The following is a 26,905-nucleotide window of genomic DNA, read 5'->3' on the forward strand; positions in this document are numbered from 1 at the left end:
AGAGCCCCGAGGAAAAGCAGCCGTGGTGGGGGAGGGGGCAAGACAAGCACTCCCCCTGAGCCCTTGAATAGTAGGCAAGCAGGACTCTGGGAGCCAAGGGATCAGTGTGTCTTGCTGGGAGAGCAGAGCTGGAGAGCAGAAAAGGGCACTGGAGGAATTGTCAAAAAGTCAGTGTCATGGCCAGGTCATGGGCAGCCAGACCTAGTGGTCAGGGGCAGAGTCCACACTCACAAGACAGGAGTCGAGAGTCAGCTGGGTCAGGACACTGGAAGAGCAGAAGCAAAAGACCAAATCAGCACCTCAAGTCAGATGAGTCACCCCCCGAGTCCGGAGGCCAGGATATCAAGCCTGGGGAGTGGGAGCAGGAACAGACGGTCCAGAGCCGGGGAGGAGCTCGGGTGTTCAGACAGCTCCTTGTTCCTGCTGCTGGTTTAAGGAGGTCCCGGGGGACGATTAGCTGCTCTGGGACTCTGCCAATGGGCCTCAGGGATGGAGCCTCAAACTGGGTCTGGACTTTGTCAGTCCTAGGTAAGCAGTTTTTCGTAGGCTTCCAGGTGGCGTGCTGGAGGGTGGCTGCTCCCAGGAACCCTGCACACCCGGGTTAATGACCCAGGGGTCATGACAGTGAGTGATCTCTCCCCGCTCAAACCTCCTGCACGAAACAGTCTCCAGGGTCCCGGACGCATCCTCTGAGAATACGAAAACACAGTCATGAGGACAAATAGGCTATGGAACAGGAGCCCCCTCTTTGTTGCAACAGCCCCAAGTGCCCAGAAGAGTGGACGGTTCTACCTCCAGGACATGCCTGGGATCTTCCATCTAAGCCTCACTGGGACCCCTGTTGCTTGGTCTGACAGGATGAGATCATCTGTCCCCACTGCTCCCTGCGCTGGGCTGGCTGCAGCACACATCTGTGTAAGAGGCTGGGCCAGAGAGATGTTACAGTCAGGGTCCAGGCAGCCCAGAAGGAGAACAGAGGGTCTGAAACCAGAAGACGGAGCAATCAAATCCACGCATTCGACAGAGAAGTTTTCTACCCTACAGGGACATCAAAGAAGGTCTGTTAGGAAAGCTGAGATGTTAGTCTGGAACCTGCTAAGGCAAAGATTGTGACTTGGTAAGATTCAGTTTTAATAACTGTAAAGTGTGTTGTGTTTTGTTTGTCTGTTTGAAATTTGTCTCTTTCTCTTGCTCAGTGTCACTTAAATCTCTTCTTTGTTACTGTGCTTCCCAAAGCACCTCAGTGTTGTGTGTTCGAGTGAAGCGTGAGTGTCACCGCTTTCTCGCTGGGCTAGCAACCCTGCTGATACTCACTCTTGCAATTTGTTGGCCGGGAACTCAGCTCCCACAACCAGGTGACTGTCCTTTAGTCCACTCCTTCCTGGGTCGCGCTCCTTCCAAACAAAGTCCAGCAATGTCTTGAACAAAAACAAGGCCTTCCACCCTTGTGGGCAGCTCTTCCTCGGCCTGATTTTGGCTTGGCCTGCCCTTCTTGGGTTTCTTCTATGTCCTCTTCCTTAGGGACGGTGAGAGAACCCAGTCCTCCCTGGACTCCAGGTTTTGGCCCGAGGCCGTCTACTGAACAGCTCGGTCTGCTTCTGTACTTTTGCTGCTGTTCTCCCTTCTTTCCTCTCAGGTGGGGCTCACTTGGTCATCAACTTGGCCTAGCCCCAGGCTTGGCAGCCACAGGCCAAGCCACCCTGTTAGATAGCCTCCTCCTTCAAATCTGGTCCAGCCCGGCTGACATGTTTGCTGAGAGGATGGTGAAACCCCATTGCTGATCAGAAGGAGGTCAGAGTCTGTTCTCTAGGAGCTGAAGGTCCGCTTGCCCTGCTGCGGGAAGTGGAGCTGGAGAGCGGAGATGTTAGTTGAAAGAGACTGCATGGTAGACTTGGAGACTGAGGGATGGGAGCCTCCTCCCAGAAACGCTCCCAGAAGAACAGGTTTGAGGAGTTCTCTGGGGAGCCTCTTGCTAGGAAAAAAACAAGGGTGGCACATTGACGGAGATGTCTCTGTCCCAGGGATGGGGGAAGCTCCCAGCCAGGCTATGCGGAAGGGATCCCATTTCTCCCCCAAGAAACCCAGATGCCCAAAGAAGTCAATGGCTCTTACCTCCATGAGGGAGCGGGGTCTTCCCTCTCAGCCTCTTTGAGAACCACCACGGCTTTGTTTCCTAGGACAAGGGACCTGTCCCCACTGCTCCCTGAGGTGGTTCAGCTTCTGACTGCATCCATCTGGGAGGCTGTCACACACCCCAGGGCCTAAAAGACACGCGGGGAGGAGGCTCCTCTTCATGTCAGACTCTGAGAGCCCATAGAGGGCCAAAGGAAGAATAAAGGGCAGGAGATGAAGCTAGCCCTGAGCCTCTGTCCCATCCTCACCTCCTCAAAGGTGGAGCTTCCTGAGCTTCAGTTGGGAAGACAGTCTGTAGCCCTGACCCAAAGGTCCTTCTGCGCCATATGTGGCAGGAAGATCTCTGCCTGGGAGCACGGGGAATGGGATGGGGGTGAGATCAAGGAAAGAGGGGAGGGATATGGGTGGGAGGGAAAGAGCTCCTGCCCCACATGAAGGAATCTGGGGGGGTCGAGGGAAGGACCCGGCTCCACAGAGAGGGGAGAGAATTTCTGTGAGTGCCGGGGGCCTCCATTTCCGCTTCCACTAGCCCCGCACTTGCAGTGAGACAGAGCAGTACCTGCAGCAGGGAGCGGGACTTGCTGAACAGGGAGGGGAACCTTTAAGAGCATCAGATGAGCCACAGCCCTTGCAGCGCCTCGGGCATCTGGTGCAAGTGCCTGATGATGTGAAGCTGGCCCATGACCTTGGCTGTGACATCCTCGTGCTGCAGGGGAACGAGAACATGTTAGAGACAGAGACACTCCCCAGGAATCAGGGAGGATTAAGGGCACCTGGAACCAGCACCATCATTTCCACCCAGCAGCTGCTCATGTCTGAGTGATAGATTCACCCTCCTGACGCCCAGGATGGAGGCTTGCTGTCCTCTCTAGTGACCTCCAGTGCCAACCCCCCTCCTTTATCGGGTGAGCTCCTGCCACCTCCCCATCCGTGCCCCTGACAGCTGTTCCACCTCTAACCCACCTGGGGACACCGCTCAAGTTCGTAGAACCCTCTCCTCCACCCCCACCCAGGTAGGGCAGGGAGGGGGCTCTAGCAGGGGGGCAGGAGGGATTCTGGCAGCAGTGAAGTGGGATGGGGAGAGGTTGAGACCTTTCCCCAAGTCACCCCAGTGACAAAAGCTGTAGCCACAGGATGGCCGCCCTGGTGAAGGGGGCAGGTCAGCAGCCCCTGCTGACTGAATCCTCCCAATCGCTCTAGAGCGGGTCCAGCCCTACCAGCAGCAAGACCCAGCTTCCCACGCCCACGTGCCTCAGCCCTTCCTGGTCAGTCGCCATCTCCGGTCAGTTTGGCCTCCCAGGCTGCCAGGGATGGGAGCAACTCTCGATGGTGGCTCGGGTGACATGGACACTAGGCCATGGGGAAATCTGTGCAGCTCTGTGGGGCAGGAAAGGTTCCCAGAGGGCATTTAGGGGACTCTCCTGTCCTTCCCAGGAGTGATAGCAGAGCACCACATCCTAAGAACAGAAGTCCATGAAGTCCAGAAGTCCTCACTAGGCTCCTTGCTACCAGGCCAGCGAATGGCGATCGGATGGGAATGAGGCCCTGGGCCCCACTCCAAGCTCCTGAGTCGATTGCAGCTGCTTACCGTGACCCCCATCAGTTGCTGGGCTTCCCTCAGGAGGGAGTAGACGAGCACCAGCCCAGCCTGGCTGACACGCAGCAGGGGGTCGTGGATGGCCAGCACTGCTGTCTGCAGAAAGGATCTTTTCTGCCGGTCGGAGAAGAATTTTCCAAAGACCTAGAACCAAGAGGACAAGAGGCTCGAGCAGATTGCCCAGAGCCAGCCTCCAAGTCCTGGCCGTACAATGGCATCACCGTCTAGTGCCCCAAAGGGCGAGGAAGAGAGCTGCTGTGGCCAAGCCAGTTCATTCCCCAGGAGGCTTTCAGGCTCCCAGGGTTCAGGGAAGCCCCTTTATTAAAAGGTCGCAGGTGCTTAGGGACCAAAGCCTCCAGTGGCTCTTTCGAGAGGGCAATTTATGGCAGGGGCCAGAATGGGCTGGAAATGGATCTCTAATGTGTGTGAGCAGACCCACTCTGCTGTGCAGGGCACAGAGACGACAGGGGACCCGGTGTTGCTTCCAGCAGAGAGATCTCCTGCACCTCAGCGGCGAGAGGAGTTTGCGTGTGTTGTTGGGGCAGGAGCGGGTTGGAGCTGACAGCCCAGAGGTCTCTTCCCCCAGCTAAGTGATTTCTCTAGTTGCTGGCTATGGCCTCTGCAGCTCCTTGGTTTCTTCAAGGGGAATCCAACCTGCAGCCTGACAAGAACACGGAGACTCCTGGCCCAGTCCCAGTGTGGGACCTTTAGCACCAGCGTGTCCCACTGGTTGCTGGATGAGGAACTCTGAGCTGGAAATAAGGAGCGGGCTCTTTTCCTGTCTCCAGGAGGCATCCACTGCAGGGAACCCAGCCAGCCCCACTCCCTGAGCTGTGTCATGCCCTGGCACAGTGCCCTTACCTCCCCCACTCTGGCTGTGTTCTTGTAGCCCAAGAGCCTGCTGTCCTGGTGCCAGTCATAGCACCAGAGATCTTCCGCATCATGTATGGTCAGGCCTGGAAGAGAGAGAGAGAGAGAGAGAGACTTTTCTCCTCATTCTGGTTGCAGTTTCTGTGTCCTTCCAGTCCCATTGGTGGCTGCACAGTGGAGTGGAGAAGAACAGAGGCAGAGAGAGACTTGTCCTCCGGCTGGGGTCAGTCTGAGAGAAATGGTCTGGGGTCCCATTATCCACCTGTGGTCACTCTCAGTCCCCTATTGGGTTCCGTGTCCCAGCTGGGTTCCTTACCCCTCTGTTGGAGCAGCAGCTGGTAGAGCCGGTAAGTCCCCTCCCTGGCCTGCCGGCTGATGTCCTTGTCTGGATCGCTGACAAACAGAGCCAGCTGGGCCACATGGCGACCCATCTGAGGGAACTCGGCTGAGATCTAATGGAAGGGAGAGCAGAGGGGACTCCATCAGCATTTTCCTCTCAGCTCCCTGTCCTCCCTGGGCCAGACGGCTCCTTCCTCTTAGCCCCTCTGCAGGAGATGCTGGGGGAGAGGAGCTTGAGATCGACCCTTCATTTGCTCTGCTGCCAAGGGAGCCCGCAGCTGCTTTGGGATGCCAAGCAGGGGCTGGAGCATGGTCCCCTTAAAGGCCCAGGGACAACACTGAACCAGGACAAGAAGAACTTGACTCAAGCCTAGCTCAGTCCTGCTCTGACCCTGCCTCCCCATGAAGAACCCTCCTAACCCACAGCCCCGGTGGCAGCAGCAGCAGATCCTGCAGCCCACTGGAGCCAGTCCGCCTCCGCCTGGAGCCAGCAAGCTGGGCTCGGAGCCCACTTACATCAAACTCAGGGAGGGTGACTGTGTATCTCAGCAGGGCTGTGCTGCTCCTGATGGCCCTGGCTCGCTCCTGCGACACCCTGGACACGACCCAGAGGTTGACATGCTGTGGGGAAAGGAGGCAGGTCAGACTCAGTGGCCAGCTGCTCCTGCTTTGCAAATGAGCCCCATGCCCCCAGCCCCAGGGGCCTGAGACATTCTGCGCAGGGGGGAATAGCTGAGTCCTTGATGGCAGAGCTTTAGAAGGGGATTCTTTCCCCCAGGACGCAGCTTGTACCCTTCAGGTCACAACTTCTCAGCGTCTCTCTAGACTGGGACAATGTTCGCGGTCGGGGCTGGTCCCATCCTCCCAGAACTCCTGATTCCTGAACAGTTCACCAGAAAGAAGATTGAACCCTTGGCCCTTCCTTGCTATGCAAATCCTTGGGGGGATGTAGGGAGTGACTGAGAGCACAATCCCCCCAGGAATTTCAGAGCACATCAGAGGGAAAGGCTGATTCCCTGGGCTCCTCCTCTTTCTCTAGGAAGGAGCATGTGCCTCTTCTCTGAGAACCATCTCCCCAAACTCATGGGCTCTGTGTGTTGGAGGGGTGGGGGAAGGGTGGGTTTTCAGACTCTCACTCCCCAAGACAGCCAGAAGCCCTGTGCTTAGTGCTCAGCAGAACCAGGCAGAGCTCTGGCTTGGAGTCCCAGCTCCTTCCTCTGTCCCTCAAGAAGGAAGGACCTGACACTACATTGCACTGACCTCCCCAACCAAGGACGGCCCACTGGGGACCCAGCTAGGAGGACAGAGTAGAAAATGCATCTTCCAGTCTCTCCTTACCAGTCCCCCAAAGAGTTACGGTCAAATGGGGCTCACCTCCAAGATGAAGTGGAGCCTGTCTGTGTCTGGGGACTCTGCCAGCAGGTTCCCCAGCATGGCATCCAGGACCTCTGGGATGACTTTGTGCAGAGCCTGCAAAGCATGGGTCAGAGTTAGGGAACCTGGGCCTACACCTGCCACAGGATGGGAAGAGGGGTCTCTGGGAAGCACTGGGGAGACTCCCAAACACATCTCCTGGCCTCTCTCCTTCACATCCCACTGCAGGCAATTCGCAAGAATTGATGACCCCTGGACCTTTGATCCATGAGCTTAGCAGGTCCCTCCCGAGGGCCTTGTAGGCAGAAGAGTGTGAAACAGCCAAGTTGCTATGGATGGTAGCTGGGCTTCTGGGCAAAACACGGCTTATGGAAGCAAGCAAGCAAGCAAGCAAGCAAGAAAGAAAGAAAGAAAGCAAGCAATTCCCCAGGGAGGAGTAATCTCTTCCCTGCTGGAGGGAAGGATCCAACCCTGCAGCTTGTTCCATTTCCGCTACCCCACCCCTAAATCTGGAGCTCCAGCGAATCAAGGGAGCAGGACCAAGGACCACTCTGGAAGAGGAGAAGGATGGAGGAGGAGGATGTACCTGGATGCTGGTGGTGTCCTTCTCCGTGCCCAGGGTGAAGACGGAGTGAAGGGCAACTCGCAAGAGGTGGGTCTCTAGCTCTGGCTCCAGGGCAGGTTTCATGGTGCTGGCAAGAGAGAGGAGCTGGTATTAGACTGTGCAGTACAGAGGTGGGACTGTCACCAACATGGACACGAACACACAGGGATATAGGCACAGGCTGGTGAGAATGGAAACTGAGGCACTGAGCTCGGGAATGACAAGGCCAAGGCGTCCCAGACAGACAGTGGCAGGACAGGAAGAGCTCCTGTTCCCTGGAGCCTGCTGCCCCTCCTGTATCTGAGCCCGGGAGTGAGCCCCTCCCCAAGGCCCCTCTCATGTTATGGGAGTGAAAAGAAGAGCCCCGGCAGGAGAGAGTGACCCTTCCCATCCCACAATCTGTGCCACTCTTGGCAGGTGACCTGGGAGGGACAGTGACGGTGACTCCCAGCCTTGGGCCTGAGCAGCACTGGGGTGAGGGGAGCTGCGGGGTGGAGGGGTGGGGCTGTCTCGGTACCAGAGGTTGCCCACTGCAGCCAGGGAGTGAGCGAGGACGGCGCTGGGTGACGAGTCATCGGGAAGCTCCTCGATAAGCTCCTGTGAAACGCGAAGGAGACAAAGGAGCGTGTGAGATTCAGGCCTGACTGACACCTCCCAGTGAAGAGATGACACAGCCAGTGCCCCACGTGGCCAGCAGGATCCCCCACCACCTCCCGCTCCTCCCATTCCTTCCTGCCCATCCGCCTTGTCCCGCTTCCTGCATTCGTGCCCAGCTCACTCCCAATCCCCTTCTATCCCCCTCCCTGTCAAAACTGCCCCCATTCAGCCCCATCCCGATGACCGACCTGGGACCATGTGATTCCTTGTCCCCCACTCTCAACTGCCTTCCAGCCCCACAATTTCCGCCCGCCCTGACCAATCTCAGAATTTCTCCCTTCTCTTCTCCCCAGTCTTCAGCCCCAGCAATCCCTGCCCTCTCCTGCCCCATCCAACACCACCCAGCCCCCACCGAGTAGCCCGGCCATACCCCTGCCAATCCCATGTCTCTCCCCTCCCTCCAGCTGCCGTATGGCGTGTCTCACTCACCACGATCCTCTTCACCACAGCCGCCTTGCAGCAGCGCGGCTCCAGCGTGTCCTCCCCTCTCTCCCGTGCAGCCAGACATGCGGGGTAGATGGCCTGAAGGAACAGGAGCTGTTGCCCCTCATCCTGTACCCACCAGGAGTGGGGTATAACGAGAGAGAACCTGTTAGCTAGGGACCTTCCTGCCCCACCCAAACCAGCTCCATGGCTCAGGCCTCAATGGGGGATTGTGGGGACGCGCCGATTGTCCAAATCCCTCACGACTCCTACACAAGCAGGATCAGGAATTGGGACAGTGCCTGGGGGGGAGATGACCTCGGCTGTTGTGGGACAAACACCCGCATCTTGGGGGTCCCACATCATGGATGTAAAAGGGCCCCATTAGGGGTTGTGGATCAGGAGGGACAAGACCCTCGGCAGGGGGTGGGGATGCTGGGAAGGGACAGGGCAATCTTGGTTCCAGCCCAGGTGGGGAACATTTGTACCTTATCTCTGCACTGGAGCTGCTCTCGGATGACCTTGAGAGCAGCTTCATCTTTGGCCAGGTCCACCCCTTCCTCCTGCTCCGAATCCAGGGGGGTCCCTGCACCAGGGAGGGAAGGACAAGGGTGTGGTGGGCAGAGCAGGATTCAAGACCCCCCTTCCCACCTCAGGCACCCAGGGCAGATCGGGCCCCAAACCTCCCTCTCAGGGATGCCTTCAGCCCCCAACATCTGCAGAAGCCCAGAGCAGAGCCCCCCTCCCCTGCCCAGGACTCCAGGGGAGGTGCCTGTTCCCCCCGCCCGGAGCAGCAAGGACCAACTGGCAGCAGCTCTTCACGCCCCCACCCCCAGGTCCCCGTGCGGAAGGGGCAGCTGTGTGACGGCTGCTGCTGTCAGTGGGGTTCCTGTGGCTCAGGCCAGACACCTGGGCTGGGGACCCCCCCCCACCCCGTATCCCTGGGAGAGCATCTGGGCCCAGGGTGTTCACATCCCGTCCTCACCCCTCCCGGAGCCCAGCCTGGCTCCTCACCTGGAACAAAGCAGTGGCCTCCATCGGCCTGGCTGCTGCCAGAGGCCCAGGTGCTGCCGCTGTCCCAGGCTGAGCTGCCGGTGCTGTGACAGGGACCTTCCACCTCCTGGCCGGCGGGGGCTGGAAGGGCCTCAGAGACCGGGCAGGGCGAGGCCTCCTGATGGGAACGAGGGCTGGGCTCCTGGGGCCGCTGCTGCCCACACAACAAGCCCCAGAGCCACCCTGCCCGGCGCCCCTCCTGGGCTGGGTCCTGTCTGGCAAACCGCAGCCTGGGCCAGCTCCACTGGAGCCTGGTCGGGGCCTCTCCCAGCTCGGCGCCTGCGCCGGGAGCCGGGGTCCTTTTCCAGAAGGCCGCACACTTCCGCCGTCTGGCCTGGACGGGACCTCCTTCCCCGCCAGCGGGGACGCAGGGCTTGCTCTGCCCCTTGGGAAGACGGCAGCTGCTTCCCTCAGGCTCTGGGGCCACCTGCAGAGCCTTCCTCCTGAACATCCGCAGGAGCCTGGCCATCCTGGAACCGAGCGGGGAGCAGGGGTGAGTCTGGGCTCAAGGCAGCCTTTCACTCCTGGGCTTTTTCCGTCCCTCCTCCTCCCTGCTCCAACCACAGCAGCCCCCTCTGCCCCCACAGGAGTGCAGGGAGTGCCATCTACACACACGGGCAGGAGTTCATTGCATGATCTGCTCCCAACGTTCCCCCTCGTAATCCCTGCTGCTGCAATAGCCAGGAAGTCTCATCCTTTTCCAGCAATGGGGTCAGTCCCAAAGACCATCGGATACTCTGGACAAGCAGCCCCCTCCTGTCTTCCCAGGCCACACTCCCACCCAGGCTAGAGAATGTACAGAAGCCAGGAGTGCGGAAGACCAGGGCCCTCCTCGTTCCCCATTGATTTCCAGGCTCAGCAGCTCACAGGGTCTGGCTCAGCTCAGAGACTCTCAGCCTGGGGAACAGTGTCCCACAAGGGAAGGGCTGGGAGCCCCATTGCTGGAACCTTTCCAAACATATTGGAGACGGCTCTGGAGAAGCCCCTGCCCGGTCTAAGAGTGAGGGGCTCTTGGGGGCTGTTTGCAAATGAAATCCCCCTTTGGAGATAGTCCCTCCCCCTGTTTCTGCCTCTCCCCACACAGACAGGGGAAGCCACCCAGGAACCCGAATGCCACTCACTTGCTCATGGGATGATGGATGGCGGATGTTCAGGGTCAGCAGACGTCCCTCACCCTCCTCCTCACTCCCCAAGCCCAAGGTAGGCTGGAGAGGGTGGTGACCTCAGGAGTTACCCTGCCCAGCCAGCAGGCAGGGTGATGACACGAGGGCGATCGACTGGCTGTGAAAACAAGAGTCTGTCTGATTGCCAAGGGACGGAGAAACTCAGTCAGCAGCAGGGGGGTGCAGAACACGGCCCTAGGGCGGAGGTGACAGCGCCTCCAGGATCCTGACATCCCAGCACTTTACACACCTTCCTGGAGCCTCCCAACCCTGCTGGGCTGTAGCGATGGGACCCCAACACTACTGATAGCAAACGGGCTTCAGCTACCAGCTCAGGGTCACATTGAGTGTCAGAGCCATGGATGGACCCCTTCACTAACCACTGCCGCACACTCCCTCCCACAGCTGGCAATTGCAATCAGGCCCTAATGTCTGGTCCCCCTGCCTTTGAGAGGGAGTGTCACTCCTGGTTCCATTACTGCCTCTTGATCTGTGGGACTTTGGGCAAGTTGCTCCCCCTCTCTATGGCTCTCTGGGACTCACATCCCTGAATGGGCTTTAAAAAAGACAATGGTTAAAGTTTGGTCCCAACTAATTCTTGTTTCTCTAGACTAACCATTTTACAAAGTTTAGAATTCTTGACATTCACCACCTGGAAACATCCCTTTCTCCTTCGCAGACAGCCTTAACATCCCTTATCTCACCCAGACTCCTGCTGCCTGGAGTTAGAGAATTGACCGTATTCCCATTGGACCTACCCAAGGTGTCACACAGCAAAGCGGTGACGGAGCCAGAAAGAGAAGACAACAGTCCTGACTCCTGTTCTGACTAACAGACAACAACCCCCCAGAGGCAGGGATAGAGCTCAGGAAATCAGGTGTGAACATTTTCATGGAAACTGTTTTCTGTCAGAAAATCTATTCAGGCGAAACCACTTTGTTTCTTGAAATCATAACAAGTAGGATGAAAATTCTTTGCAAAAATATTTGTTTGCAAAACAAGAGCATCTCCTGTTTGTCACAGCGCATTAAACTGTCTCGTCTTACACAAAGGGGAGACACGACGCTCTGGGAAATTAGACGAGATGCTTCAGTCTGAGCTAAGCACTTGCGGCTCTTCACAATTTCAAAATAATAAAGTACAAATCCAATCGAATATTAGGTCATAATCTGCTATGGCTCAGTGTGATAGGACACCCCCTAGTCTGCACTGCTCCGAATGACACTCTTCAGTGGATCCCCAGCATCCACCCATGGCGAGGTAGGTGGGAGAGGATTGTTATTCGTCCTTGACAGAAGGAGAAATGAGAAAGGAGAAAGGAGCAGGGACTTGTCTTAGCTGATGCAGCCAGTCAGTCACAGAGTTGCTTTCAAATGAGCTACAGACCAACAATTGTTCATCGGAATTATTCAGCAAGTATTTCAGAAGAATTGGAATGTTCGAGAGGATCATGAACTCCTCCGAGACAATGAATGGAGAGCAGCATCCACATTGGTCAAACATCTAACTGGTTGTGACTTATTTGCTTGGTCATAAAAGAGAACAACATTGACTAGAGTTTCCTCCCTGTCAATAGCCCCCTCCTCAGCCAACCAAGGTTGAGACTTTGAGGGGTGCGAGGCTAAGGGGTCTCACCAAATAGCACAAAGAATGGCCCTGGTCACCACCGAGGGGATCACTCTCGGAGCACTAGTCCAGTCTCACCTCTCTGTGAGGGCTTCCCACAACCCCCCTGGCCCCCGCTCCATACACAGAGCTCCTGGTGGTGGGAGGAGAGCAGAGGAAAATGACAAAGGAAGCAAGAAGAGAAAGGTAGGAGGGACAGAGGAAAAGGGAAAACAAAAAGGAGAAACCCCAATGTCCCGAGTAATTCTAAGGGACTAAGTCCTAGGTCGGAAATAAAATGCTGCCCCCACAATCTAGTGTTTTCCTTTCCTAAAAATCAGCTGGCACCTGATGGATCAGACTGAACAGGTTCCAGACCTCTCCGAGGCTCTTACCTTCTCTACAGGGACGTCTGTTTTTGAGCAAAACCACTACAAGAAAAGGAGAAAACTCCAAAGAGGGTCCTCCTTGCGCTCACGAATGTGAAAGGGAATGCTCTCTCAGTCCTCCAGGAGAGACCTCGAGAAGGAGACGTGCTGAAGCAAAGCCACAGGGATCTCCGAGGTGTCCCCTGTCCTGCACCCCTGTCCAGCCTGGCTGATGTCAAGATCTCTCTGTGAGATCATCGCCTCCCCGCCACCTTTGTCCAATAGGCTGAGGTCCTGCCAAAGGCCCTTGTGATGTCACTGCCACACCCACCCCTCCCCTGCAGTGATGATGTCCTGCCCCTGTCCAGCCACATTGGATGTTTGAGCTGCTTCCCCTGGATCACCCCTCTCAATGAGTGTTCATTGTGGGCTCAAGCCGAACACAGTAAAACATCACAGGCTTCTCCCCATGCTACGCTCAGTTTTTCATCAATTAGCAGACTTTATGGACAGAAGAGACAATTAGAGCATGTCATCTGACCCCCTGCATATCACATGCTTTCTGTAGAGCATAGTGGCTAGTTTTTGACTACACACGTTCCAGAAAGGCATCTCGTCTTCATTGGAAGACATCAAGAGGTGGAGAATTCCCACCACTTCCCTTTCTAGTTTGTTCCTTTGGTGATTCATTCTCTCCATGAAGTCACTTCAACACTTCAATGACGTCACCTCCCGATCTTTTTTATCATCTAAACAGGCTGAGCTCTCTTAATAGCTCACGAGCAGGCATTTTTCTCCAGCCCTCAAAATGTTTCATTGCTTTTTGCTGCCCCATCTCCAATATTTCCAAATCTTTTTTCAAAGGTGGACACCAAAACTGGATGCAGTATTCCATGATCAGTCTTAGTCATGGTGTGTCACCTCCCTATGCTCCTCGTTGATTTAATTGGGGATTGGTCCTGCTTTGAGCAGGGGGTTGGACTAGATGACCTCCTGAGGTCCCTTCCAACCCTGATATTCTATGATTCTATGATTCATTGCTCTTTTCATACATTTAATGATGGCTTTAGCCCCGTTCACCACAGCATCGCCCTGGGTGCTCATGTTGAATGAGCTTGTCCAGCATGGCCCCTAAATCCTCTTCACAGTCAGTGGTTTCCTGGATACACTTCCCCATTCTGTAGGCGTGCCTCCATGCTTTGTTGCTAGCTATAGGACCCTTCATTTGGTTATTTTCAAACTTGTTTTCTTTGAATGGGTCCAGCCTCTCAAGGGATCCGATTGCTCTGTGTCACTGCCCTGTCCTCATCATTAGTTACCACTCTGCTACTATTTTATCACCCACCAATGTTATCAGCAGTGATTTTTCATTTGGGTTGCAGTTTATTGATATTTATTTTCAAGTATTAGTCCTTGAGAGCCTCTTCATATCCCTCATGCCCAGAACCTGCTCCTCACAGCACAGCGAGAAAAGGCCGCCCTGCCCAGCTGTGGCCTCAGGGCTAAGCACAGAATTAACTTAGGAGCTTGTGCCATCCATAGCTTCTGAACAACATGTGGGGGGGTCATCAGCTTACAAATACACTCTCGGCCGATAGCGTAGACAGGCCCCAAATGTATCTAAGTGTCCCCCCTTGAAAAACAGGAGAGAAGAAAACATAACCTTGATTAGCTTTATTTTATAGTGGTGGAAACTGAGGCACACAGAAGCAAAGAGATTCGCTCATGGTGAAAAAGCCAGGAATAGAAAACGGCAGATCTGCTGATAGTCAGTCCTGGGCCCTAGCCGTGTTTGTCCTGGCCTCTCTGCTTCAGCTCCAGCAACAACCCGAGTTGAGGTTTTCTTCTTCTCCATGTCCTTTAACTTCACGTCACTGCAGAAGAAAGATTGTTTCTGACCAGCTGGCTCTAATGCATGGAGATGTCTTTCCAGAAGACGTGCTCTGGCTCAGTCCCATGTTGTGGGTTTTCTGGAGGAAGTGCTCAGTGCCGTTCTAGGGCCTGTGTTACACAGAAGATGGACAGAATGGTCCTTTCTGACCTTCATTTTTTTCTTTCGCTCGGAGGATAATGCTGGACATTTTCTCTCATTCACTTTCCTTTGGAATAATTTCAATCCAGTCCAAAGGATTTCCTCTTCCCTTGTGTCTTCAGCAGCTTTCCTAGCAAACAGTTACTGTTCGAGCACAGGTTTCCAGTTTCATGCTGTCCCAGGGTGAGATGGCCATGAAAGGGGGAGTAGCTCAACTGAACCTATCCCCAGGTGAAGGGAATAAGTGCAGGGGTCACGTGAGAAGGAGCAGCGTGTAACTAGGACCCAGGCCTGTTGGGTGATATAAGAAGAGCCTGTGCGCAGCCAGGAGAGAGACCGGCAATGGGAGCAGGCCTGGGAGGGGCTTGGATAGTCCTTTGAAGGCAGTTTGGGTACAGAGTAGGGGATGGAACAGCCAAGCTGCTAGGGTTGGGAGCTGGGCCTCCTGGCAGTGTCCAGGAACGAAAGCACACCATCTGCCAGGAAGGGAGTCCCCACAGAGGGACACCGTAATCTCCCAGGGAGGGAAAAGGCTCTCACTGCCATTTCTTAACCTCATGGGGTGTTCTCCTGCTCTGCCAACCCCACTCCTATTTCAGCATTTCCAGGTGCCTGAGGGAGCAGGAACCTGAGGCCATCCTGCAGCTGGGATAATGGTGGAGGTTGATGACCTACCTGCCCATGGAGACCATGGTGCAGGACAGCCCTCAGGACATGCGAATGTAGCTCCAGATCTGGGAGCACTTCCTGGAATCGTCTCATGGTGCGTGGAGTGGTGGCAGTGGTGGGGGTGCTAGTCTTATTATACCTATGTGGGTTTTGGAAAGCTAGAGGGAAAGTGTTTGCCTACTCGCAACTCGTCTTCAGGAAGCTGCTGACTCATCCCTCCCAGCAGCCTGGAAGTCCGCAAGATTCACAGGAATCTGAGCTCCCCGCAGTGTGTGACAGGGATGGGGACCAGGCCCAGGGAACCAGAACCAGGAATCGAGACCCAGCCCTGTAGAATGGAGAAGGAGACAGACGCTTCACCCAGGAACCCAGAGAAAGGGCTCCATTAGGTGGGGAAACGGGTGTGGCCCAGGAAACTGGAGGAGCATTGCCAATCCTCCAGGGTGACCGGGAGTCTGCAGGAATTAAAGATTAATTTTTAAATTAAATTTTTAAAAATTCAAAAAGTTACAACCCTTGAAATGTCCCTGGGTCTTTTTTTTTTTTTTTTAAAGATTTTTGGTTCATCAAAAATTTGTAAAAAATTTAGTTTTGTTCAACCTGAAACCAGTTTTTTTCCATCTCTTTTTTTGGAATTGCCAGTGACCAAAAAATTCTGTTTGCCCAGCTCCAGGGGAGGGTGAGGATTTTAGCGGTTATATTGTGGGTCTCTGAGTCTCCTTGTTGCTCAAAGTTTTCTTACTGCAGCAAATTAATTTGGGATGAGGGCAGAATGGGCAAAATCTTCCTAAAAGTCGGGGGGCTGCTGGCAGCCAAACTGTGGCCTAGCCCCTGTGCCACACCTTCTCCCCGAGGTCCTGCCCCCTCAAACCTCCCCTTTCCCTGGGGCCCCCCCTCACACCGCCTTTCTCTCTGAGCTCCCACTTCACACCACCCCTTGCCCCTAAACCCCCCCCCCCCACACACACTCCCTTCTCTCCCCACTCATCCAGTCGCTCACACTTATGGCCAGTAAAAAGTGGTGGGCCCTGGTCTCCCCTGTTCCGGCACCCCTGGATGAGAGTGGGAGAGGATGAAGAACTCCTTTCAAATATAACTCCCCTCCCCATCTCAAAAAAGCAAAATTTTCAAAAAGCAACTCCCCCCCACCCACCCACCATATTCTTCAAACTTATTTGCAAATGCTTTTAATTATCACATTTTTGTTTAGTTTTGGTGGGAAAAACTTTTTTTTTAAAAAAGGAACTTCTTTCAAATGATCAATGTAATGCAAAGTGGCATTTTTAGTTAAAAGGTTGCATTGTGAGTGTAAAACCATTTTGAACCAGCTCTGTTACTGTATAACAAGATGAGTTTATTTTTCCTGCTGTATTGTTTGGGCCAAGTTCCACATGGTATTTCAGTTTTTGCACAGCTCTTCTTTTCTTGCGTCTGCACCTCTCATAAGCTGCGGCCTTAATCTTGGCCCTGGAGACACTTGCGTGCTGTCATAAATATAAAGGGAAGGGTAAACATTTTTAAAATCCCTCCTGGCCAGAGGAAAAATCCTTTCACCTGTAAAGGGTTAAGAAGCTAGGATAACCTCGCTGGCACCTGACCAAAATGACCAATGAGGAGACAAGATACTTTCAAAAGCTGGGAAGAGGGAGAACATCAAAGGGTCTGTGTCTGTCTGGGGGATGCTTTTGCTGGGGTCAGAACAGGAATGGAGTCTTAGAACTTAGTAAGTAATCGAGCAAGATATGCATTACATTATGATTTCTTTAAATGGCTGAGAAAAGAAGTTGTGCTGAATAGAATGAATATTCCTGTCTGTGTGTCATTTTTTGTAACCTAAGGTTTTGCCTAGAGGGATGCTCCATGTTTTCAATCTAATTACCCTGTATGGAAGGTATTTACCATCCTGATTTTACAGAGGTGATTCTTTTCTTTTTACTGTTTCTTCTATTAAAATGTTTCTTTTCAAGAACTGAATCCAAAGTGGCATTTTTAGTTAAAAGGTTGCATTGTGAGTGTAAAACCATTCTGAACCAGCTCTGTTACTGTATAACAAGATGAGTTTATTTTTTATGGTGCATTGTTTGGGCCAGATTCCAAGTGGTATTTCAGTTTTTGCACAGCTCTTCTCTTCTTGCGTCTGCACCTCTCATAAACTGTGGCCTTAATCTCAGCCCTGGAAACACTTACGTGCATGTTTAACTTTAATGACTGCTGAGAATAATTCCATTTCAATGGGACAACTCTGAGGTCGGGATTACGCTACGGCCCTATATCAGCGTAACTACGTCACTCATTTGTTTAATTTTCTTTCTTTTATGTGTGAAAGTTCTTGAGAGCTTAAAGCAGGTAAAATACATGAACAGGTTCGGACACTCCAAGTTTGTCCGTGCAAAGTGACAGCAGAGATGTGGTATCTGCTAGTTTTCCATAAGTCTCTCAGGGTTACCCAGGATAACTTTGGGGATCTCTGTCTTGCATCGGGAATGCTCCCTGAAAGTGTCCAAACAGCTCAGAGATACAGAACCATTCCCTGGATCCATTCTTATAGCTGTCTTCCCCGGAAAGCAGTCTGGCAAGCGTTCCTGTCAGCTCTTTGATAAGTTATCTGCCAAAACCCTAGAGTTTTCAGGTGCCTAAGTAGCCCCTGGAATCATGGTGAACTTATCCTCCCCTCCACCATCAAAATTTGAAATGGTGCCCCTGAGTGCACGGTACCCTACCGTGCTCCCCCATAGGAGCTGCATTAACCGGCAACTCTGCAAGTTATCTGCATGCCTCTGCAAGTGATCCCCATGCCTCTCCATTTCCTTGGCCACATGGATCCTGTCCCCATGCTGGCGGCTAATCCAGAAAAAGAGGGAAAGAGCTCACCACTGCGACCACCTGAGGGAGGTGTTGGGGTAAGATCAGCTGGTCAAAGCAGGGCAATAGGGACAGGATCGGAGACTTGAAGCTCCTCGAGTGACCTCTGACCTTTCCAGACCTGCCCTTCAATCAGACACAGCCATTGTCAAGTTGAATGTGATAGTAACTAGACCCGTTTTAAACCCTTCACCACACAAGAAAAAGCCCTTAGGATTCATCATGAACTATTTATTTCTCCTCCCCTGGCTCCCTGCAGCCACCAGCCACCTTGGCGCTTTTCCTTGTCTGTCCCAGGCTGGGCTCACTCGATTGCAGGAGCTCAGCGGAGGGTCCAGCTTTGCTCTTTCGCTGCCATTCTTCATGACTTTGGGTGGCTGCATTTGCAACTGAGCAGCCTGATGGAAACACTGAGTCCTCTGTCTCGGCAGGCAGGCCCAGCCGCGAAAGCCAAAGACTCCCTGAGAACAGGGGGAGGTTCGCCTGAACTCTCAGGAGTGGAGGCTGGGCCTATATGGTAGGGTTACCATATTTGAACTTTCAAAAAAGAGGACACTCCGGGGTGGGGGGGGGAGTTGTAGCCCTGCCCCCTATCTTCTCCCTCCCACTTCCTGCCCCCTGACTGTCCGCCACAGAACCGCCAACCCATCCAACCCCCCCTGCTCCTTGTCCCCTGATTGCCCTCTCCCAGGACCCCGCCCTCTATCTAAGCCTTCCTTCTCCCTGTCTCCAACTGCCCCCTCCTGAGACCCCCCACCCTAACTGCCCCCCTAGAACTCCACCTCCTCCTGTCCCCTGACTGCCCCACCCCCTATCCACACCCTCGCCACCTGACAGACCCCCGGGTCTCCAACACCTATCCAACCGCTCCCTGTCCCCTGACTGCCCCCGCAGAACCGCCGACCCATCTAACCCCCCCTGCTCCCTGCCCCTGACTTCCCCTCTGAAACTCCGCCCCATCCAACTCCCGCTGCTCCCTCTCCCTTGACTCCCCCGACCCCTCTCCATATGCCCACCCCCTGACAGGCTCCCCCCAGAACCCCTGACCCATCCAACCCCTCCTGCTCCCTGTCCCCTGACTGTCCCTTGGGACCCCATGCCCCTTCTCCAGCCCCCCAGCCCCCGTACCCTGCTGCTCAGAGCAGTGTGTCTGGGGTGCAGAGCCAGACACAGTGCCGTGCTCCCCCACAGAGCGCGCAGCTCCCCCCGCTCCCGCCCCCAGAGTGCTGCATTGGGAGGGAAATCCCGGAACTTTTGAGAGTTTTACAAATTCCTCCCGGAGGGCGATTGAAAACCCCAAAAGCCGGACATGTCCGGGAAAATCTGGACGCATGGTAACCCTACCACAGGGACTCCAGGATCTGCAGCTGCTGCCACCTCTATGGTGAATCCTCCGACTCATCACCAACCAGCTCTTCCCCATTCTGCCACCCGGCCCCACGGTCTGATCGTGCAGGAGAACAGAAACCCTTTGGGACAGCAGGAGAGTGTCCTCAATGCCACACTCTTTGCATGGCTTCCCGCGGTCACCGGGAAACACGACTGCCCTGCCCCCAGTAGTCTCTCAAGGAGCTGCCAGCGCAGTCACTGGGCACCCACTCGTAATGGTCTCGGGCAGTGGCATTGCAGAGGGAGCTGAGCAGACCGTCCCTTCTATGCCTTCCTGAATTGCTGCCAGGACGGATTCTCCTCTGCGCTAGGGAGAGACCCGAGGAAAAGCAGCCGTGGTGGGGGAGGGGGCAAGACAAGCTCTCCCCCTGAGCCCTTGAATAGTAGGCAAGCAGGACTCTGGGAGCCAAGGGATCAGTGTGTCTTGCTGGGAGAGCAGAGCTGGAGAGCAGAAAAGGGCACTGGAGGAATTGTCAAAAAGTCAGTGTCATGGCCGGGTCATGGGCAGCCAGACCTAGTGGTCAGAGGCAGAGTCCACACTCACAAGACAAGAGTCAGCTGGGTGAGGACACTGGAAGAGCAGAAGCAAAAGACCAAATCAGCACCTCAAGTCAGATGAGTCACCCCCCGAGTCCGGATGACAAGAAATCAAGCCTGGGAAGTGGGAGCAGGAACAGCTAACACACGGTCCAGAGCCGGGGAGGAGCTCGGGTGTTCAGACAGCTCCTTGTTCCTGCTGCTGGTTTAAGGAGGTCCCGGGGGACGATTAGCTGCTCTGGGACTCTGCCAATGGGCCTCAGGGATGGAGCCTCAAACTGGGTCTGGACTTTGTCAGTCCTAGGTAAGCAGCTTTTCGTAGGCTTCCAGGTGGCGTGCTGGAGGGTGGCTGCTCCCAGGAACCCTGCACACCCGGGTTAATGACCCAGGGGTCATGACAGTGAGTGATCTCTCCCCGCTCAAACCTCCTGCACGAAACAGTCTCTAGGGTCCCGGACGCATCCTCTCAGAATACAAAAACACAGTCATGAGGACAAATAGGCTGTGGAACAGGAGCCCCCTCTTTGTTGCAACAGCCCCAAGTGCCCAGAAGAGTGGACGGTTCTTACCTCCAGGACATGCCTGGGATCTTCCATCTAAGCCTCACTGGGACCCCTGTTGCTTGGTCTGACAGGATGAGATCATCTGTCCCCACTGCTCCCTGCGCTGGGCTGGCTGCAGCACGCATCTGTGTAAGAGGCTGGGCCAGAGAGATGTTACAGTCAGGGTCCAGGCAGCCCAGAAGGAGAACAGAGGGACTGAAACCAGAAGACGAAGCAATCAAATCCGCGCATTCGACAGAGAAGTTTTCTACCCTACAGGGACATCAAAGAAGGTCTGTTAGGAAAGCTGAGATGTTAGTCTGGAACCTGCTAAGGCAAAGATTGTGACTTGGTAAGATTCAGTTTTAATCACTGTAAAGTGTGTTGTGTTTTGTTTGTCTGTTTGAAATTTGTCTCTTTCTCTTGCTCAGTGTCACTTAAATCTCTTCTTTGTTACTGTGCTTCCCAAAGCACCTCAGTGTTGTGTGTTCGAGTGAAGCGTGAATGTCACCGCTTTCTCGCTGGGCTAGCAACCCCGCTGATACTCACTCTTGCAATTTGTTGGCTGGGAACTCAGCCCCCACAACCAGGTGACTGTCCTTTAGTCCACTCCTTCCTGGGTCGCGCTCCTTCCAAACAAAGTCCAGCAATGTCTTGAACAAAAACAAGGCCTTCCACCCTTGTGGGCAGCTCTTCCTCGGCCTGATTTCGGCTTGGCCTGCCCTTCTTGGGTTTCTTCTATGTCCTCTTCTTTAGGGACGGTGAGAGAACCCAGTCCTCCCTGGACTCCAGGTTTTGGCCCGAGGCCGTCTACTGAACAGCTCGGTCTGCTTCTGTACTTTTGCTGCTGTTCTCCCTTCTTTCCTCTCAGGTGGGGCTCACTTGGTCATCAACTTGGCCTAGCCCCAGGCTTGGCAGCCACAGGCCAAGCCACCCTGTTAGATAGCCTCCTCCTTCAAATCTGGTCCAGCCCGGCTGACATATTTGCTGAGAGGATGGTGAAACCCCATTGCTGATCAGAAGGAGGTCAGAGTCTGTTCTCTAGGAGCTGAAGGTCCGCTTGCCCTGCTGCGGGAAGTGGAGCTGGAGAGCGGAGATGTTATGTGAAAGAGACTGCGTGGTAGACTTGGAGACTGAGGGATGGGAGCCTCCTCCCAGAAACGCTCCCAGGAGAACAGGTTTGAGGAGTTCTCTGGGGAGCCTCTTGCTAGGAAAAAAACAAGGGTGGCACATTGACGGAGATGTCTCTGTCCCAGGGATGGGGGAAGCTCCCAGCCAGGCTATGCGGAAGGGATCCCATTTCTCCCCCAAGAAACCCAGATGCCCAAAGAAGTCAATGGCTCTTACCTCCATGAGGGAGCGGGGTCTTCCCTCTCAGCCTCTTTGAGAACCACCACGGATTTGTTTTCTAGGACAAGGGACCTGTCCCCACTGCTCCCTGAGGTGCTTCAGCTTCTGACTGCATCCATCTGGGAGGCTGTCACACACCCCAGGGCCTAGAAGACACGCGGGGAGGAGGCTCCTCTTCATGTCAGACTCTGAGAGCCCATAGAGGGCCAAAGGAAGAATAAAGGGCAGGAGATGAAGCTAGCCCTGAGCCTCTGTCCCATCCTCACCTCCTCAAAGGTGGAGCTTCCTGAGCTTCAGTTGGGCAGACAGTCTGTAGCCCTGACCCAAAGGTCCTTCTGCGCCATATGGGGCAGGAAGATCTCTGCCTGGGAGCACGGGGAATGGGATGGGGGTGAGATCAAGGAAAGAGGGGAGGGATGTGGGTGTGAAGGAAAGAGCTCCTGCCTCAGATGAAGGAATTTGGGGGGCCGAGGGAAGGACCCAGCTCTACAGAGAGGGGAGAGAGTTTCTGTGAGTGCCGGGGCCTCCATTTCTGCTTCCACTAGCTCCCCATTTACAGTGAGACAGAGCAGTACCTGCAGCAGGGAGCGGGACTTGCTGAACAGGGAGGGGAACCTTGAAGAGCATCAGATGAACCACAGCCCTTGCAGTGCCTCGGGCATCCGGTGCAAGTGCCGGATGATGTGAAGCTGGCCCATGACCTTGGCTGTGACATCCTCCTCCTGCAGGGGAACGAGAACATGTCAGAGACTGAGACACTCCCCAGGAATCAGGGAGGATGAAGGGCACCTGGAACCAGCGCCATCATTTCCACCCAGCAGCTGCTCATGTCTGAGTGGTGGATTCACCCTCCTGACCCCCAGGATGGAGGCTTGCTGTCCTCTCTAGTGACCTCCAGTGCCAACCCCCCTCCTTGTCGGGTGAGCTCCTGCCACTTCCCCATCAGTGCCCCTGACAGCTGTTCCACCTCCAACCCACCTGGGGACACCGCTCAAGTTCGGAGAACCCTCTCCTCCACCCCCACCTCCATCCCCACCCAGGTAGGGCAGGGAGGGGGCTCTAGAAGGGTGGCGGGGGGAGGGAGGGATTCTGGCAGCAGTGAAGTGGGATGGGGAGAGCTTGAGACCTTTCCCCAAGACACCCCAGTGCCAAAACCTGAAACCACAGGATGGCAGCCCTGGGGAACGGGACAGGTCAGCAGCCCCTGACGACTGAATCCTCCCAATCTCTCGAGAGCGGGTCCAGCCCGACCAGCAGCAAGACCAGCTTCCCACGCCCATGTGCCTCAGTCAGTCACCATCACCAATCAGTCCTTGGCCTCCCAGGATGCCAGGGATGGGAGCAACTCTCGATGGTGGCTCGGGTGACATGGACACTAGGTCATGGGGAAATGGGTGCAGCTCTGTGGGGCAGGAAAGGTTCCCAGAGGGCACTTAGGGGACTCAACTGTCCTTCCCAGGAGTGATAGCAGAGCACCACATCCGAAGAACAGAAGTCCATGAAGGCCAGAAGTCCCCACTAGGCTCCTTGCTACCAGGCCAGCGAATGGCGAGAGGATGGGAAGAAGGCCCTGGGCCCCACCCCAAGCTTCTGAGTCGAATGCTTACCGTGTCCCCCATCAGTTGCTGGGCTTCCCCCAGGAGGGAGTAGACCAGCACCAGCCCAGCCTGGCTGACAAGCAGCAGGGGAAATAAATAAGTCCTAGGTCGGAAATAAAATGCTGCCCCCACAATCGAGTCTTTTCGTTTCCTAAAAATCAGCCGGCACCTGATGGATCAGACTGGTCAGGTTCCAAACCTCTCCGAGGCTCTTACCTTCTATACAGGGACGTCTGTTTTCGAGCAAAACCACTACAAGAAAAGGAGAAAACTCCAAAGAGGGTCCTCCTTGCGCTCACGAATGTGAAAGGGAATGCTCTCTCAGTCCTCCAGGAGAGACCTCGAGAAGGAGACGTGCTGAAGCAAAGCCACAGGGATCTCCGAGGTGGCCCCTGTCCTGCACCCCTGTCCTGCCTGGCTGATGTCAAGATCTCTCTGTGAGGTCATCGCCTCCCCACCACCTTTGTCCAGTAGGCTGAGGTCCTGCCAAAGGCCCTTGTGATGTCACTGCCACACCCACCCCTCCCCTGCAGTGCTGATGTCCTGCCCCTGTCCAGTCACACTGGATGTTTCAGCCGCTTCCCCTGGATCACCCCACGCAATGAGCGTTCATTGTGGGCTCAAGCCCAACACAATAAAACATCAGAGGCTTCTCCCCATGCTACGCTCAGTTTTTCATAAACTAGCAGACGTCAAGTATTATAACATTCAAAAACCCCATAAGATTGGGTCCTTAATCCATGAAGTATTGGAACTCATTTACAGAGCTTTTCTTAAACGTTACATGAATATATTGTCTCATACTATAGAATTAGAATTTATCATCCCTATTCCATGATGAGAGATCTTTGAGCTATAATGTATCTTCATTAAAACTATCTTTAGATAGCTTTCTGAGGGGCAAAAAACATTTTATCAAACAAATCCAATTTTTTTTATTTTTTTTTTTAAATCATTGATTTTTATCCACCCTGGTTGCAAGTGAATAGCAAAGCTGGTCCCAGCAGGGAGCCAGAGTGTCCAAAATCCTTAGCTGGTGGGAGAGCCTCTCTGTGAGCCTCTGTAAAGCATCTCACTTCAACAGTGACTGGTTGAACAATTTATTGTAAGGGACGCCCTTTCTCAGACCCTTTCCCTTTATTGTCTCCCAACCCTCCACGTCAGTCCCTGACCCAGGATTGCCAAGCCAAACTAAAATACTACTTGTTTGAAATCTCACAGCTCGCCAAGATTACCTAATTGTCCAGGTGGCTGAGCCCGAAGGCAGCTCTGTGAACACCTCCATACCGAATGCCAGCTCCATTTCAGAGACGTCTTTCTTCGTGCAGAAATAGAACACCTCCACCTCTTCGTGGGAAGATGTCGTTTACTCCTCTGATGGGGGCTCCCAAACAGTCCTCAGTTCCGTCAAGGAGACACTCTCCTTTTCCAGTGGAGACTTCAAGATGGAGAATGTGAGCAAAGGGGCTGAAGGAGTTTACAGGATTCAAGATGAAATGTACAGGAAGTGTGTGGCTGTCGTAAACTTTACCGTGGTGGGTAAGTTGTGCACTCAGTGACCCCAGAAAAAACTCTGCTTCCCTTGCACTTCTCAGGCCATGTAAAGCCTGTGGAAACATCCTATAAACTCACAGAATATGGAAGACCCCAGCAGATATTGAGCTGGGAGAGCCATCTCCTCTGCAGCCCCAGCCCAAGGGGTGTGTCACATGGGAATGCGTGAGGAGAGGAACTAGCCAGACCACAATGCACTCTGGCTCTTCTCAGTGGAAGGACGGTCCCTGAGGGCCCCCTGCCAGCCGGCACACACTAGAGCAGCCCCCAAGCTGCTATAACCAATGACGGGACTGGCATTAGAGCTAGGGCAGAGAACCAGGAAGGTGTAAATCCTGTTGTGCCAGAGCAAGAGTCTTCTCTACACTAGGCCCACCGATGTTCCAACCACTGATTCTAGTAACAATGAACATTTTTTGCAAACATGGTCAGCTAGTGACCCAGCTGCCCCGGGGAGGCTAGTCCCTGGCCCCACCCCTCCCTTTCTGCCCCCTTGCCCCTGCAAGAGCCCAAAGCACCCCCACCGTGGCCCCCGGCCCCAGTGCCGGGCAGCTGTCAGGGAGAGGCCCCAGGCCAGCACGGTTGCTGTGTCCTCAGGCCTGGCAGGGCAGAGGGCTGGGAACAGCAAGAGGGGGCCTGGCCTGTGGCGGAGCGTGGGCAGAGCCATGGTAGGCTGTCTGGCAAGTCACAGGCTCCCCCTGCCTACGATACCTGCTGCCCATATTTGCAAAGTTTCTGCAGTGCAGGCAAGGTTTCAAGCACCCCAAGGGCTCACAGGGAAAGTGGCATGTGTTGTATAGGCCATGGGGTAACTTTTATTTTTATGGTGCCTAGCAAGCCTTTTGTTCATCAGGCTGCTCGTTAACATACCCCTGGCTCTGTCTGACTGCGGGATCAGGAGCAAACATTCATGAAGGGTCTGCGCTGAAATCCCTGGGAAATACGTAGTATGCCGTGACCTGTTTTATCTCTGGCCACTGTCACCCTAGTCTCTGAGGCCCAGATCTTCAAAGATCAATGGGAATCGGATACCTAAATACCTTGTAGGATCTGGGCCTAAGGGCCAGATTGTCAAAGGTATTTAGGCACCTAAAGCTGCAAATAGGCACGTAGGGGAATTTTCAAAAGCATGCAGCTGCCTAACTCTCACTGAAGACGGTAGTTAGTCACTTTTGAAAATCCCATTAGTGACCTACCTGCATCTTCAGGAATGCAAATACCTTTGAGTATCTGGCCCTAGATAATCAAAGGGCTCCAGGGCAGAGGCTGGAATTGAACCAGGCACTTATGGCTCCTAGATCAGCACCTCCCCCTTAGGCCAACCTTCTGCAGTGCAGGCAAGAAGAGGAGAATCAGGCATGTGGTATACGGAGTCCTCACCAACACTTTCCTCCTTCTTTTCTCGTTCCAGAGCCCAGCTCATTCCCACCTACTGTGTCTGGGACCTCCGGTGCTGAGGAGGAAGCTCGTGATGAGACCAAAGGGGATGGGAAGTAGCTTGTGATGGGAGATTTCCTTCCCCAGTAGCCTCTCTCCTCCCAGCCTGAATTTCACACGCCCGTCCCAGGTCCCACTGACATCAGAGTGAGCTTGAGGGCAGTGTCCAGTTGTTCCAGATCTTCTCAGGTGGCCTGAGGGCTTGGGCCACAATTGGCCAAAAATGGACCACGGGGAGCTGGCACAGCAGAGTTGGCTATGGCCAAGGACAAGCCCTTGGCTGATTGAGGAGCCGTGTTTGGGGCCTCCCAACGTGAGTGCAGAGTGTCAATTAAGGGGATGAGTTCAGGGGCAGAAAACTGTGATCCCCAAAACCCAGCATGCTCTGGGGGGGAGCCACCTATGCTAGCCAATGGGAGATGTTGATGAGAGGGGTGTGTCCTAAGTCCTGCCCCTCTCTGTGTTCGATGCTTGTTGTGGCTTGTGATCCTGAGAAAACCCCTCTCTTGCAGTCAGGTGATTTAGATGCTGCTTAAGTCATATCTTGCAGGAATAAGTTAGGTACCTGCCTTTGTCCATGCAAAATGGCAGAGGGGCCATCCTAACCCAGCCCTGTTGTCAGAGCACTCAGCTGGGAGAGTCCCGTTCAATTCTCCATCATTAAAAAAAGAAGTCAGTCCATTCTTCTGAATGCTCTCAGACAGGCAACTCCTGTTTGTCTGGGTTCGGTGAGGGAGTTGCTTAGTCAC

Source organism: Lepidochelys olivacea (assembly GCF_965140295.1).
Source record: "Lepidochelys olivacea isolate rLepOli2 genome assembly, chromosome: 14".
Lineage (NCBI taxonomy): Eukaryota > Metazoa > Chordata > Testudines > Cheloniidae > Lepidochelys > Lepidochelys olivacea.